The sequence below is a fragment of the Arachis duranensis genome, chromosome 9, assembly GCF_000817695.3.
Source record: "Arachis duranensis cultivar V14167 chromosome 9, aradu.V14167.gnm2.J7QH, whole genome shotgun sequence".
NCBI classification, from domain to species: domain Eukaryota; kingdom Viridiplantae; phylum Streptophyta; class Magnoliopsida; order Fabales; family Fabaceae; genus Arachis; species Arachis duranensis.
In genome coordinates this window covers 91,155,705-91,168,697 of record NC_029780.3, presented here as the reverse complement: position 1 = coordinate 91,168,697, position 12,993 = coordinate 91,155,705, and the positions used below count along the sequence as shown (strand labels likewise).

General features: G+C 36.6%; 1 non-coding gene across 1 annotated transcript; it reads left to right on the top strand.

The window, feature by feature from the left end:
- The first annotated feature begins 433 nt into the window (after positions 1 to 433).
- LOC127741970 (small nucleolar RNA R71) lies at positions 434 to 537 on the top strand. The gene has a single exon (XR_008003157.1). It is a non-coding gene; the product is annotated as a small nucleolar RNA R71 (small nucleolar RNA).
- The last annotated feature ends 12,456 nt before the right edge of the window (positions 538 to 12,993 follow it).

Genomic DNA, 12,993 nt, shown 5'->3' with positions numbered 1-12,993 from the left:
ATGATTCCTCTATGAAGGATTATAGGTGTTTCCATAGAATTCTCCCATGTAATTCACCTCTTCAATTGCAGGATTCTCAGGGTCATAAGCTTCTCCTTCAAAGGAGGCTTCTTTAACACTGCCAGATGCATCTTGCAATCCAGTCATATTCTGAGAAATCATATTGACTTACTGAGTTAATATTTTGTTCTGAGCCAATATGGCATTCAGAGTATCAATCTCAAGAACTCCTTTCTTCTGAGTCACCCCATTATTTACAGGATTCCTTTAAGAAATGTATATGAACTGGTTATTTGCAACCATCTCAATAAGTTCCTGGGCTTCTACAGGTGTTTTCAGATGAGGTGATCCACCAGCAGAATGATCCAATGACATCTTTGACATTTTAGATAGACCATCATAGAATATACATATGATGCTCCATTCTGAAAACATGTCAGAAGGACACCTTTTGGTTAATTGCTTGTATCTTTCCCAAGCTTCATAGAGGGATTCACCTTCATTCTGTCTAAAGGTTTGGATGTCCACTCTAAGCTTACTCATCTTTTGAGGTGGAAAGAATTTGGTCAAGAAAGTATTGACCAGCTTGTCCTAAGAGTTCATGCTTTTTCTAGGTTGTGAGTCCAACCATATTCTAGCTCTGTGGTATTCCGAGTAGGATTCAGGGATTGAATGACTGTGACGAGCTTCAAACCCGCGATTGTTAGGCGTGATGACAAACGCAAAAGAATCAATAGATTCTATTCCGACATGATCGAGAACCGACAGATGATTAGCCGTGCCGTGACAGAGCATTTGGACCTTTTTCACTGAGAGGATAGGATGTAGCCATTGACAACGGTGATGCCTTACATACATCTTTCCATGGAAAGGAGTAAAAAGGATTGAATGAAGGCAGTAGGAAAGCAGAGATTCAGAAGGAGCACAACATCTTCATACGCCTATCTGAAATTCCCACCGATGATCTACATAAGTATCTTTATCTTTATTTTATGTTTTATTTATTATTATTTTTGAAAACCAATATAACCATTTATTATCCGCCTAACTGAGATTTACAAGATGACCATAGCTTGCTTCATACCAAAATCTCCGTGGGATTGACCCTACCTCACGTAAGGTTTATTACTTGGATGACCCAGTGCACTTGCTGGTTAGTTGTGCGAAGTTGTGAAGTTATGTTTGGACCATGGTATCATGCACCAAGTTTTTGGCACCATTACCAGGGAGAGAATGAACATGAATGCCATTATCAGAAATCACAATTTTGCCTATCAATCACCGCTTCGCTACCTAAAACCTGGTTGGACACTCCGTTGACGTGGAATTTTCATTATCGGGTCAGGGGAGCAGGGTCTTTGATGGTTACCTCAGCCATGAAATTGGCCATTTCTAGGGATCTGGTAGCATTCCTTGTTAGGTCGGGTTTTTGAAGTACTTGTCTGATTGCTTGATTTGTACGAGATATGAAATAGTGGTTTTGAAAGTATTGTTATAGTCACCTAAAGGATATAAGTAAGGCAAAAGCCAACTTCTTGAGCCTCAAGCATTGTAATTCCACATTCTAGAATACTTTGTTGATGAAGTAGATCGAGAGTTATTGTTTGTCCTCTTCTCGGATGAGTGCTACCCCCATGGCTTCATCGGTAATTGCTTGGTATAAGAACAAAGGTTCTCCTTCTACTAGCTTGCTAAGCACGGGAGGTTCCAATAAGAATTTTTTGAAGTGAAGGAATGCCTCCTCGCATTTCTCTATCCATTGAAGCACAATTCCCTTATTTATCAAGTTAAAAAAGGATAGCACTTTGTAGGCTGAGACTCCCAAGAATCGAGAGAGGGTGGTAGGTCATCCCATCAACCTCTGAACGTCCTTTATGGATCCTGGGTGGGCATCTAGATAATCATTCTGTATTTATCCGGATTTGCTTCGATTCCCCGCTATGCTATCATAAATCCTAAGAACTTAACAGCTTCCATTGTAAAGGCACATTTTATTGGGTTTAACCATATCCGGTGTTTGTAGAGCAAGGTTGCGAGAACCGGACCGGTCAATAAGCCGATAAGGTTACTGATTTAGTGATTTGCTGGTTCGACCGGAGTTCAATCGGGGTTCAACCGGTTTAATTAAATATTAAATAAATTATTAAAAATTTAATATATAATTTCAATAATTTCTAACTTAATAAAATTCAAAGTATACAACTTCTGTGGTGGTTTGCATTACAATTGATGAAATTACAATGGCAGAGAAAGGCAGTTTATGCCGTCATAGCTATATATTTGTAGCAATTGCAAAGACTACTAAAACCACTATAGGCCTCAGCTGCAAATATGTAATACAATTTAAAACACTGAACTAAAAAAGTATTATCAATTGAATCTTTCATACACAAGAAAGAAGGTTTGCTTCCAAGCTTTGTTATACAATAAAAACTATATGCTTCTCATTGGCATTTATACTCATGGTTGATTCAAGAGAGTTAGTGCCTTGCTATGTTGGAGCATTTTCTCATCCTCCTACCTTATATGCACTTTCACTCTTAAACCTTATCTCTAATTAAATAGTCTTTTCACCCATTAATTTATAGCAGCTCATTTTTACTAAATCATTTTAGTATGTCCTAGAACAACTATAAATCAGGTATTTAGGAACTGATTTACTGGAATTTTTATTATCAGAAAAAGCAAACAATAACCATTATCACATTGACATTACAAGCCTCAATCAGAACCATTCATATGAGGAAACTTTGCAGCAATTTTATCCACAATTCCAGTACTAGCTAGAAACTTCCGAGATGATCAGAATATTGAACCAACAATATCTCATCTTCTCCCCCTCGCTCTTCTTCACATCAACTAAGATAAACACCGCACATGATCAAATTCATAAGCATAAAAATATTCAAAGTTTACAGCAATTCCAGCAACATTCAGAATTCAGAATCCAAAATTCTATTTAGCATTACAATTAACAAAATAAAAAACTGAAGAACTAAAGAATTCTGCAAAAATTCATATAATTAACAAATAAAAAATTAATTGAAAACAAAAACTGAAGAACTCACTACAGCTTCATATAGTTAACAAAAAAAAATAATTGAAAAATTGAAGAACTCACTGAGAAAGAAGGTCCAGAGTCCACGGTAGCAGAAGTGATGCTTGGTAGGACAGAGGTGGCCGACGACAGAAGCTTCGAAGTTCGAACCAACCAGCCGACGACTACGCCGAACGAAGCTTTGAACAGTGACGGTGGCAACCGTTGGTGGTCATTGCCAGTGTCGATTGGGCTAGGATGGTGGAGTTCCTTCTGGCTTCTGCAGTTATGCTCGTTGAAGGAAAGGGAAGTTAGAGTTGAGACAGGGCTAGGAGGCGTGGTGACTTCATTGGGTTAGGTAGGGGGAACGACTCTCTCTTTTTTATCAGCACCAGAAATGATGCCGTTTTGGGGAATGTTAAGTAACCGGGGCTAAAAAAACCAGCCCGGTTCATCTGGATTACCGGTTAACCGCCGGTTTAGCCAGTTTTTTACCGATTTTTTGTAGGTTTTGACGTTCAATCGGACCGGCTAGATGATCGGTTTCTGGGTAACCTGGTTGAACTGAACGGTCCGGTTCAATTTTCAGAAACTTGTTGTAGAGGGCTTCGAATACTAGCCTCAAGTTTTCTATCAGGGATTCTGTGCTTGTGGTTTTGACCAACATGACATCGATATAAACTTCCACCAATTTCCTGAGTTGATCTCGAAAAATCTTTATCATGAGCTGCTAATATCCCGAGTTGATCTCGAAAAATCTTTGTCATGAGCTGCTAATATGTGGCTCCAATGTTCTTCAAGCCGAAGGCCATGACTATGTATTAGTATATCCCATCTGGCATAATGAATGTCATTGTTGTTTCGTTAGGCTGGGAAATCAGTATCTAGTTGTACCCGGAGTAGGCATCCATGAGATTTAGGATCTTGAACCCTGATGTTGAGTCCACCAAATTGTCGATGCTTGGCAGTGAGAAAGATTATTTGGGATATGCTTTGTTGAGGTCTGAATAGTCCACGCACATTTCCTATTTTCCATTAGACTTCTTGATCTCGGCTTCCCTGTTGGCATATATTTTTTACCTTTTTTGTGCTACCGGTTTAGCTTCCAGTTTTATTGAAAATATGTGAGTCATAAACTCAGCGACTATTCCCAGCATGTCGGTTGGAGTCCATGCGAATATATCTCCATTTTCTTTTAGAGCGGCTATGAGGGCTCCCTTAACCTTGTAAGGTAGCTTTCAGTTAAGTAAGGTGTACCTCTCCTCTGCGTCCCCAATCTGTACTTTCTTGAGGTCCCCTTGAGGTTTTGGATGGAGGAATTCTTCGAGCCTCGCGTCTAGGTCGGCTACAAAAGTTCCCACCACATTGTGAGATTTCTTCCACAAGGACAAGTTGGTGTTATTCCCGTCATCATCCCGATACTTCATCATCACGAACTTGGTGAAAACCTCCACATATAAGTTTTTTTATGATTGTTTGTCCCAAGATAGCGTTGTATGCGGCAGAGTCCTTGAGGGGACGAAATCGGCCATAACCGATCTTTTTTTCCTAGCTTCGATACAAATCGGTAGCTTGATAGCCCCATTTATTTTGATGAAAAAGTCTCCCAATCCCGTTAGTAAGTCTGGAGGTCTACGTCTTTTAATCCAAAGGCATCGAAGGAGTTCCAAAATAGTATGTTGGAGTCGGTGCTTGTGTCCACTAAAGTTCTTTTCATAAGACCCGTTCCGACCTTGGCCATGATGATCATCGGTGGGTCATCCGCTATGTCACCGAACTTGCAGTCTTATGGGCCAAAGTTGATGCTAGAAGATGGGGTGGCTGCTGATGTTCCAAAATGATTGCCGCGAGGATCTTGAACTCTTTCTTTTATGAGGATTTGGACTTCTTGCAGGATCTCCCAATTAAAACATTGACGACAATGGTGGGGTCGAGGTCATTTTGTTCCCTTGGCGCTTCTCTGACGATTTTGGGGTTTTGACCTTCTTCTAGTTTGGGTGATCAGTCACGGGTAGACCTCCTCAGTTCACTTATGATTTTTGTAAACTCAGGGAGATTTCCATCTCGGATAACCCATTTGTGGGTGACCTTGAGATCCATACAATCTTGAGTTTTGTCCCCATAGCATCAATGATAGTCACAATACAGGGACTTATTTCCACTAGTCCTTTCCTTTAGTTGTCGGGCCCTTGGTATCACGCTTTGGTCTGTTATTTGATGATATCCCTCCGCTATGGAGGGTTGGGGGGCCTGCTTAATTACTTGGTCTTTGGTCCCTTCCCTTGCTGTTTGGGGAAGCCGCTTGGTCGTTAAGCCATATTAAGTGCATTCCATTTATTGGCCGCTACCACTTGGCTTACTTTTTGTTGTTAATGTACTTCCTAGCCATGTTTTGGATCTCATGAATGATCCAAACGGGCTTCGTGGTGAGGTGCTGATAAACCGCTATTTTACGATTTATTTTGTATTGATTTGAGTAGATTTTATCTATTATTATCACACTTATGCATATAATTTGCATGTTTTACATTTTCCTTCCTAAGTTTGTGCTGTGATTGAAAATATGCTTCTTCACCTTGAATTCGCTAATTTTAATAATCTCTTATTACCATTCGATGTCGTGATATGTGTGTTAAGTGATTTCAGGTTTTCCAGGGTAGGAATGGCTTAGGGGATGAAAAAGAAGCATGCAAAAGTGGAAGGAATACAAGAAAGTAGAGTTTTGAGAAGCATGACAGAGCGTCACGGCTGCAGATATCAGAAAATGCTGGGGGTGATTTCTGGGCTGATTTTTCTCTCAGTTCCAAACCTGAAAACCCAGATTAGAGGCTGCAAAGTGGAAATCATTCAATCAACTTTCATTCACATTTCATTCACACAAGTTAGGTTTAGATGTAGTTTTCTAGAGAGAGAGAGAGGCTCTCTCCTCTCTCTAGGTTTTAGGGTTTTTAGGTTTATTTCTTTTCAATTTCAGAATTCTACCTTACTTCAATTTAGGTTTCTTCTACTTTAATTATTCTATTACTTTAGTTTATCTTCTTCTCTTGTTAATTTCCCTTTTCACCATTTTTATGTTTATGAGATTTTGTTATATTTGATTTATGTTAATGCAATTTATGTTCTCTATGTTTATTGTTACTCTTTTTAATTGTTAGTCATTTATTTTTGCAATTGGTTGTTTAGATTTTATTATCTCTTATTAATTCTCTATGTTTTTACTTTGCGCCTTCCAAGTGTTTGATAAAATACTTGGTTGGATTTTAAATTAGGTTTTTATGTTCTTAACTTGGATTGATCAATTAGAGACTCTTGAGTTATCAAAACTCTCTTGTTGAATGGTAATTGAAGATTGCGGGTTAGGTTGAACTTCACTAAATCTAGTCTCTCACTATAAGTTGACTAGGACTTGTGAACTCAAGTTAATTGTATGCACTTGACCTTCCTCCATAGGTTAGAGGTTAACTAAGTGAAGGCAACTTACATTTACCATCACAATTGATGATAATAATTAGGATAGGACTTCTAATTCTCTTTCCTTGCTAAGAGCTTCCTTAATTATTAGTTTATTTTTCCTGCAATTTATATTTTCTTGTTCCTTATTTTAAAAAAACCAAAAAATATACTTTATCATAACCAATAATAAACACTTCCTTGCAATTCCTTGAGAGACGACCCGAGGTTTGAATACTTTGGTTTACTTTTATTAGGTTTGTATTCGTGACAAACAAATTAAATTTGATTGAGGTTGAATTGTCGGTTTAAAACTATACTTGCAACGCGATTATTTTTGTGAAAATCTTTACCGACATTTTTCCCTCCATCAGGTGCTTTCGAAAGTCATCGTTCATCAGATAGTTGATTAGGCAAAGGCTGACGACCGAGTCTGTGAGACTGTTTTTCTCCAAACATTCATCATTAAATTGGTCCAAATACTTCCTTGTCAACTCGTTATTTTTCTGAGTTACTCCATTAGATTAATGGGGGTGTTTTGCCTTGGCAATCCGTATTGTGAATTGGGTGAAGAACTTTTGGGAGATGTCTGAGAAGTACGCGATGGATCCTTGAGGTAGGTAATTGAATCACTTGATCGTGGGGCCTGCGAGGGTTACTAGAAAGATTCAACAGCGTATGGTGTCAGAAACACCTTCCAGATTCATTCATGCTTCGAAAGCGGTCAAGTGCTCTTGGGGATCCTTAGTTCCATCATAGCGCATATCTGTCGACTTTTTAAACTTTTTGGTAAACAGACTCGAAGTATCCTTTTTGTCGAATGGCGTACCTCTACCACGATGGGTTCGTCATGCTTCCTTCTTTTCCCTGTTAGGGATCTCAACCCTTCATTGTGAGGGTGCCATTGGTTGCTCCTTCCTTGGGGTCTGCTAGTTCACCATTCTGGCAACCTGGAATGATGCCTCTGCTAAGGTTGCGTCCTTGAGTGGGCTTCGAATCTTGGCATTGGTTGATAGAAATCCAAGGCGAAAACTTCTCTTTCTAAGTTCTGTAGTTTGTGTTGTAGTTCTTGGATGATCTGTGTGACGTTGTACCCTGTTCCTCCAAAGGGGCGAGATCTGGATTGTGGTGCAAGTTCCCGCTATTTTGTGACTGATGACTAGGTGTTACCGCTGTGTGGACCACACTTGAAATTCTTGCCCTATTCGGGTCTTAGTGGTTCTCCTAAGGATTGTATTCCCCATTCTACTCATGTGGATAATGGCCATTAATCGGTGTGGATTTCCACAGACGATGTCAATGTTTGTGAGTTACTTGAAATATTGGAATTTGCTATCTCCTAGCTATCAATCTTCTTGATTTTCGGCCCAATTGGGTGAAAAGTGGAGGGTGACCTGCAAAAACACTCCAACGCTCAAATTCGAATAGATCTCAAAGGAAAAATTGATGGAAGTGTGTATAATGTACCTGAAGGAGTTTATGACTCTTCGTTATATATGTTTAATTGTCTATCTTATCTCCTAGTTTGTTAGGAGATAATCGATATTTGAATTCAAATATCGGTTAATAATGTGTTGATTCAGTGAGTGTCAGGATCTTGGGTCTAAAAGGAATTATTCAGGTTTTGTGGTAAGGTCACAGTTGGACAATTAAGACTGGAATTCAAGTCCATAACAATATTATTTTTTCCAATGAGGTTTATACCATTATAAGGTTTATATCTTTGATGTGGTATATTAAAAACTTAATCTTTTCCATCTTTCAATGCACAACTTTTCACTTTAATTTAATTTTTTACATAAAGACTTATGTTAAAGAGCTAATATTTTTTAGTTACTATCAATCAATTTTTTTAAAATTATTTTATTTATCTGAAATTTTAGATCTTAAACCATAAATACTTAATTTTAAACTTAAATTATAAATTTTAAACTTTCTCTTAAATATATATATAAAATTATTCTTAAATGTTAAATTCAAAATACNTTTATCTTTGATCTTTATTTTTATCAGATTGATTAGTCTCTCTGTCAATATTTTTTTTGTATTGATGGAATAAACTTACGTAGCATGTTAAACTGTTGATTTATCCATTAAGAGTCAACTAAGAATAATAAATTTTTATTTGTTGGGAGTGTTGTTGTGTTTTGGGTAATTGTTAGAGTCATTAGTTTTTTTTTAATATTTTTGTTATCTTTTTTAAATATTGTGACTAAATTTATTGTATAAAATTAAAAAATCTTAGTAATTTTTAAATTATTTTTATTTATAAATTTAACAAAAATTATATTAATAATTAATGTGTCACATAAATATAGTATAAAAAGATTATTAACATAAGAAATAGAGACTAATTAGCCTTACAATATTAAAGAGCAAAAATTGAAATAAATATTTTTTTGTTAAAAGTTTCGTGGTCTTTTAAAAAAATTATGAAAGAAAAGGCTGGGATCACCCTTCAAGAAATGAACAATGTGTTAGGGCGGGGATATATACATGGGTGAAGTAGCATTAGCAATAATCAACAATGTTCTAAAAATCGAACTGAACTGATCGGTTCAATCGGGTTAACCGAAAATCGATCACCTAACCGGTCCGGTCCACCTGCAAAATCACACTACAAAAAATCGGTGAAATAACCGGTCGAACCGGTGGTTAATTGACAAACCGGGTAAATTGGTCTGGTTTTTACAAGTGTCGGTTTTTTTCCTACTAATAAAACGGCGTCGTTTGTTTAAAAAAAACAGGCTGAAGAACGCGTGACTTGCAGCTAGCCACTTTATCAGTTGAGTTTACCATAAATCGAAAATCCATAATATCCCAAAATCTTCGAAGAACACTCCACTGCCACTCCCAACCATAAGCTCGAGGCTGGAGCTTCTACATACGACGGACAACCGACGCCGGGAAGAACACTCCCACTTTCACCGTCGCAGGTCGTCGTTCACCATCGCGGGTCATCGCGCGCCGTCGCGGGTTCTGAATTTCTGGCTTCTGGGTTTTTGGGTTTAGGGCTTCTAGGTTTTTGGCTTCTGTTCGTGCTGTTTTCTGGCTTCTGTTCGTTCTTCTCTTGAGGTAAGTTCTGGGTTTCTGGCTTCTGTTCGTTGTTTTCATCGTCGAGCTCGCCTTCTTTGTGTTCGTCGGTGTCGCTTCCTCTATTGTCGCCGTTTCTCGCCTTCTTCCTCGCCGCTGGTAAGCCTCGCCTCCTCTGTTCGCAGTTTTGCCTTCCTCCTCTGCTTGCTGGTTTATTATTTGCTGGAATGAATTTATTTGTTATTTCTGATTTTCTGTTCATGATTTTCTAATTTATTTGTTTGCTGGATTCATGATTTTCATTTATTTTGATTTTCTGAGGTTATTTTGATTTAGTTGTTATTTGTTGTTTCTGACTTATTTGTTATTTATTCATGATTTTGTTGCTGATGCTATTGTTTGCTGAGGACCTGAGGTTATTGTTTGCTTGTTGAAATTGACGAAGAGATCAGTGTTTGAGATGCCTTTGTATTGAAATATAACTGTGGTGGTTTTGTTGTCAACTGAGATTGGAGCATCCATAAAGACCTTTTGCAGCCATGAAGTACCTGCTTGGAACAATGTTGGCATAGACTAAAACATTTGTAGTTATGAAACTTGTGGTGAATAATTTTGTTAAATTTTGATGGATGATAATTGATAGTGTTTTTTTTATTGATGATTAATTATGTTTTTTTTAATATTTAAAATTATATATTTAATTTTTAATAATTTTATTTTATATTTAATTAAATCGGTTGAACTCTGATCAAACCATTAAACTAATGAACTAATTACTCTATTGGTTCATTGACCGGTTCGATTCTCGCAACCTTAAAGCTTCAATTTAATCATCAACTATGCTGGAAACTACCAACTTGCCAGTTTTGTTCGAAAGGCGAATGGCTATATGGTCCAACGATTTTTTTTTTTAATCAGAAATTCTATTAATTTAGCAAAGAGCCCAATAATATACTCAAGTGCGTTAAAGTATAAATTTCTGCCGGTTCCTCTTTCATACACACAGTATTTAGTATGGTAAGAACAAGTTTAGTTAATGAATCAGCTACAAAACTTAAAAAAAATCTAATGAATTTTAAATAAAATAGTTTGGTTTTTATTCTGTATTTTTTTTAAAATTTTTTAATATTTTAAACAATTTTAAAAATAATTTTTACTTTTTTCATTCGATTAAATATTTTATAATAAACTGTTAGTTAAAATATTATTTTCAAATATTATTTATCTCACATTGCAGCATCATTTTCGTTATATTACCATATCAATTTTATCATTTATCATGATGACCTCGATCATTAACTTTATTCTATTACTTTAAACAGTTTAAAAAAATAATTTTATGACACATTAATTCTACTTTTACCCCACTTTCACTTTTATTTCAGTTTTTGGTTTATACTGATAGGGAGAGTAAATAAAAAAAAATTGTATAGATTGAAAATTGTTCAACATAGTGATAACATGTGTCTTGTATAAACCAGACGTTGAATATATACCTTACTTATTTTTGTGCTATGAGTTTACTTGGCAGGTGTGGTATAAATGGCTATTTGATTTTGGGAGTTTGTGATCTATTCTGGGCTCATTAAAAAAATATTTTGAGAATTGGACAAATGTTGCTCACAAGAAAAGAGAACACAACAAGTGATTTATATGTTTTTTTTTATTATTTGGAACATTTGACTAAAGAGAAACAAACGGATCATCAACAATACAGAAGAAGGTGCTGAAGAGGTGTTTCGTAAATTTGTAACTTATTATAGAGAATGGTATAATTTGGATTCTTTTTATTGTTGATGGCAATGTCGAAAATAATATTAAGGACAATTTTCTGGTCTTGTTTTTACATGTTTTTTGTTTGTTAGTTTCTTTTTCGTTTCACTGTTTGTGTTAAGTTTTGTTGTTTAAAAAAAGAAAAATTAAAAAAAATATTTTATTATATATATAAACAAAGGAGTTTATATATATGTATAGTGCATGCTTGCGGTCGGTCTTTCATGCACATCGTACCTGTATCCAACTGGACTTTAGAAACCACTAGATTGTCGTTTCCTATATATTGTTCGCTTGTTTTTTCCTCTTTACTCTTCTCATGGTACAATAATTAAATATCCAAATTAAATTCTAGCTGTTGAGTGTTGACAAATCATGTATGTACGCATGCATGTATGTATGTTACGGTCAAAAGGCGTAGTATAGTTGAGAACTTGAGACGTAGATTTTGACCCAAAATACTAAAATTGAAAGAAGCTATTGTACTGATAGCTAGATGACAAACTTTGTATTATAATCTTTCATGAATTCTATTAAAGAGACTACTAAAAATCTTGACAATATATATAATGGATTAGTTATTTATTCTAATAAAAATAAAAATTGATATCACTCCACAAAGTATTTTAAATTCAAAAAATTTTATTCAGTTATTTTATAAAAACAATTATTCAAATCTTAGTTATAAACAGTTTTTATTTTCAAATTCTTCTTCCTCCTAAGACAGCAGTCACCCCCAACATTCTTCACTGGCCATCGAACCCTCAACGACGTTTAGCTTCGGCCCCAGTCCACCTGCCTCTCTCGCGCGCGTTCGTCTCCATCGTTGGCAGCCAACAGGTCGAAAAGACGTCTCCTTCTCGTCGCAGGTCTCTGTGTCATCCACTTTCCTTGTTCCGGTCATGCATCCCTGGTGCTTGGCTCGCCACTCTATCCCGCGTCAGTATGCAGTCTGTGGGTCGCGTCCTGCCACCACCGCCCTAGCTTCTCAGTCCGTCGCACTGGTGACAAAAAACAACAAGCTACATGATAAGCGGATATTTTATACGCTTTTTGGCATCTTTTTTATATAATTTTTGTTATGTTTTGTTTAAGTTTTATTTTATTTTCATAGATTTTAGTGCAAAATTCACATTTTTTGGATTCTACTTTGAGTTTGTGTGTTTTATGATGATTTCAGGTATTTTCTAGCTGAAATTGAAGAGTTTTGACAAAGTTTGATTCAGAGGCAAGGAAAGCGTAGCAAATGCTATTAGGATCTGACCTATGTGCATTCAAACGAGCATTTCTGGAGTTACAGAGGTCCAAATGACGCATTCTCAACGGCGTTGGAAAGATAACTTTTAGAGCTCTCCAGAAAATATATAATAGTCTATACTTTTCTACGGGGGAGCCTGCCCATTCTAGGCGTTGAACGCCAAGAAGCTACCCCCAAGCTGGCGTTCAATGCCCCAAAGGAGATCCAAAGCTGGCATTGAACACTAACCACCCCCTAGTGGGCGTTCAATGCCCAACACAAGCATAAGGCAGCGTGGTTCACTCTCCATTCCTCAAAGTGGACGCCAAACTCAACCCAAATACTCAACCAAAGTGGGCCCAAGGATGGATTTCGCACCTCTAGTCTATTCTATCATATTTTTGTACTTCTTAGTTATTAGATTAGTATATATAGAACAAGGATCACCCTTGTTCAGGACTTT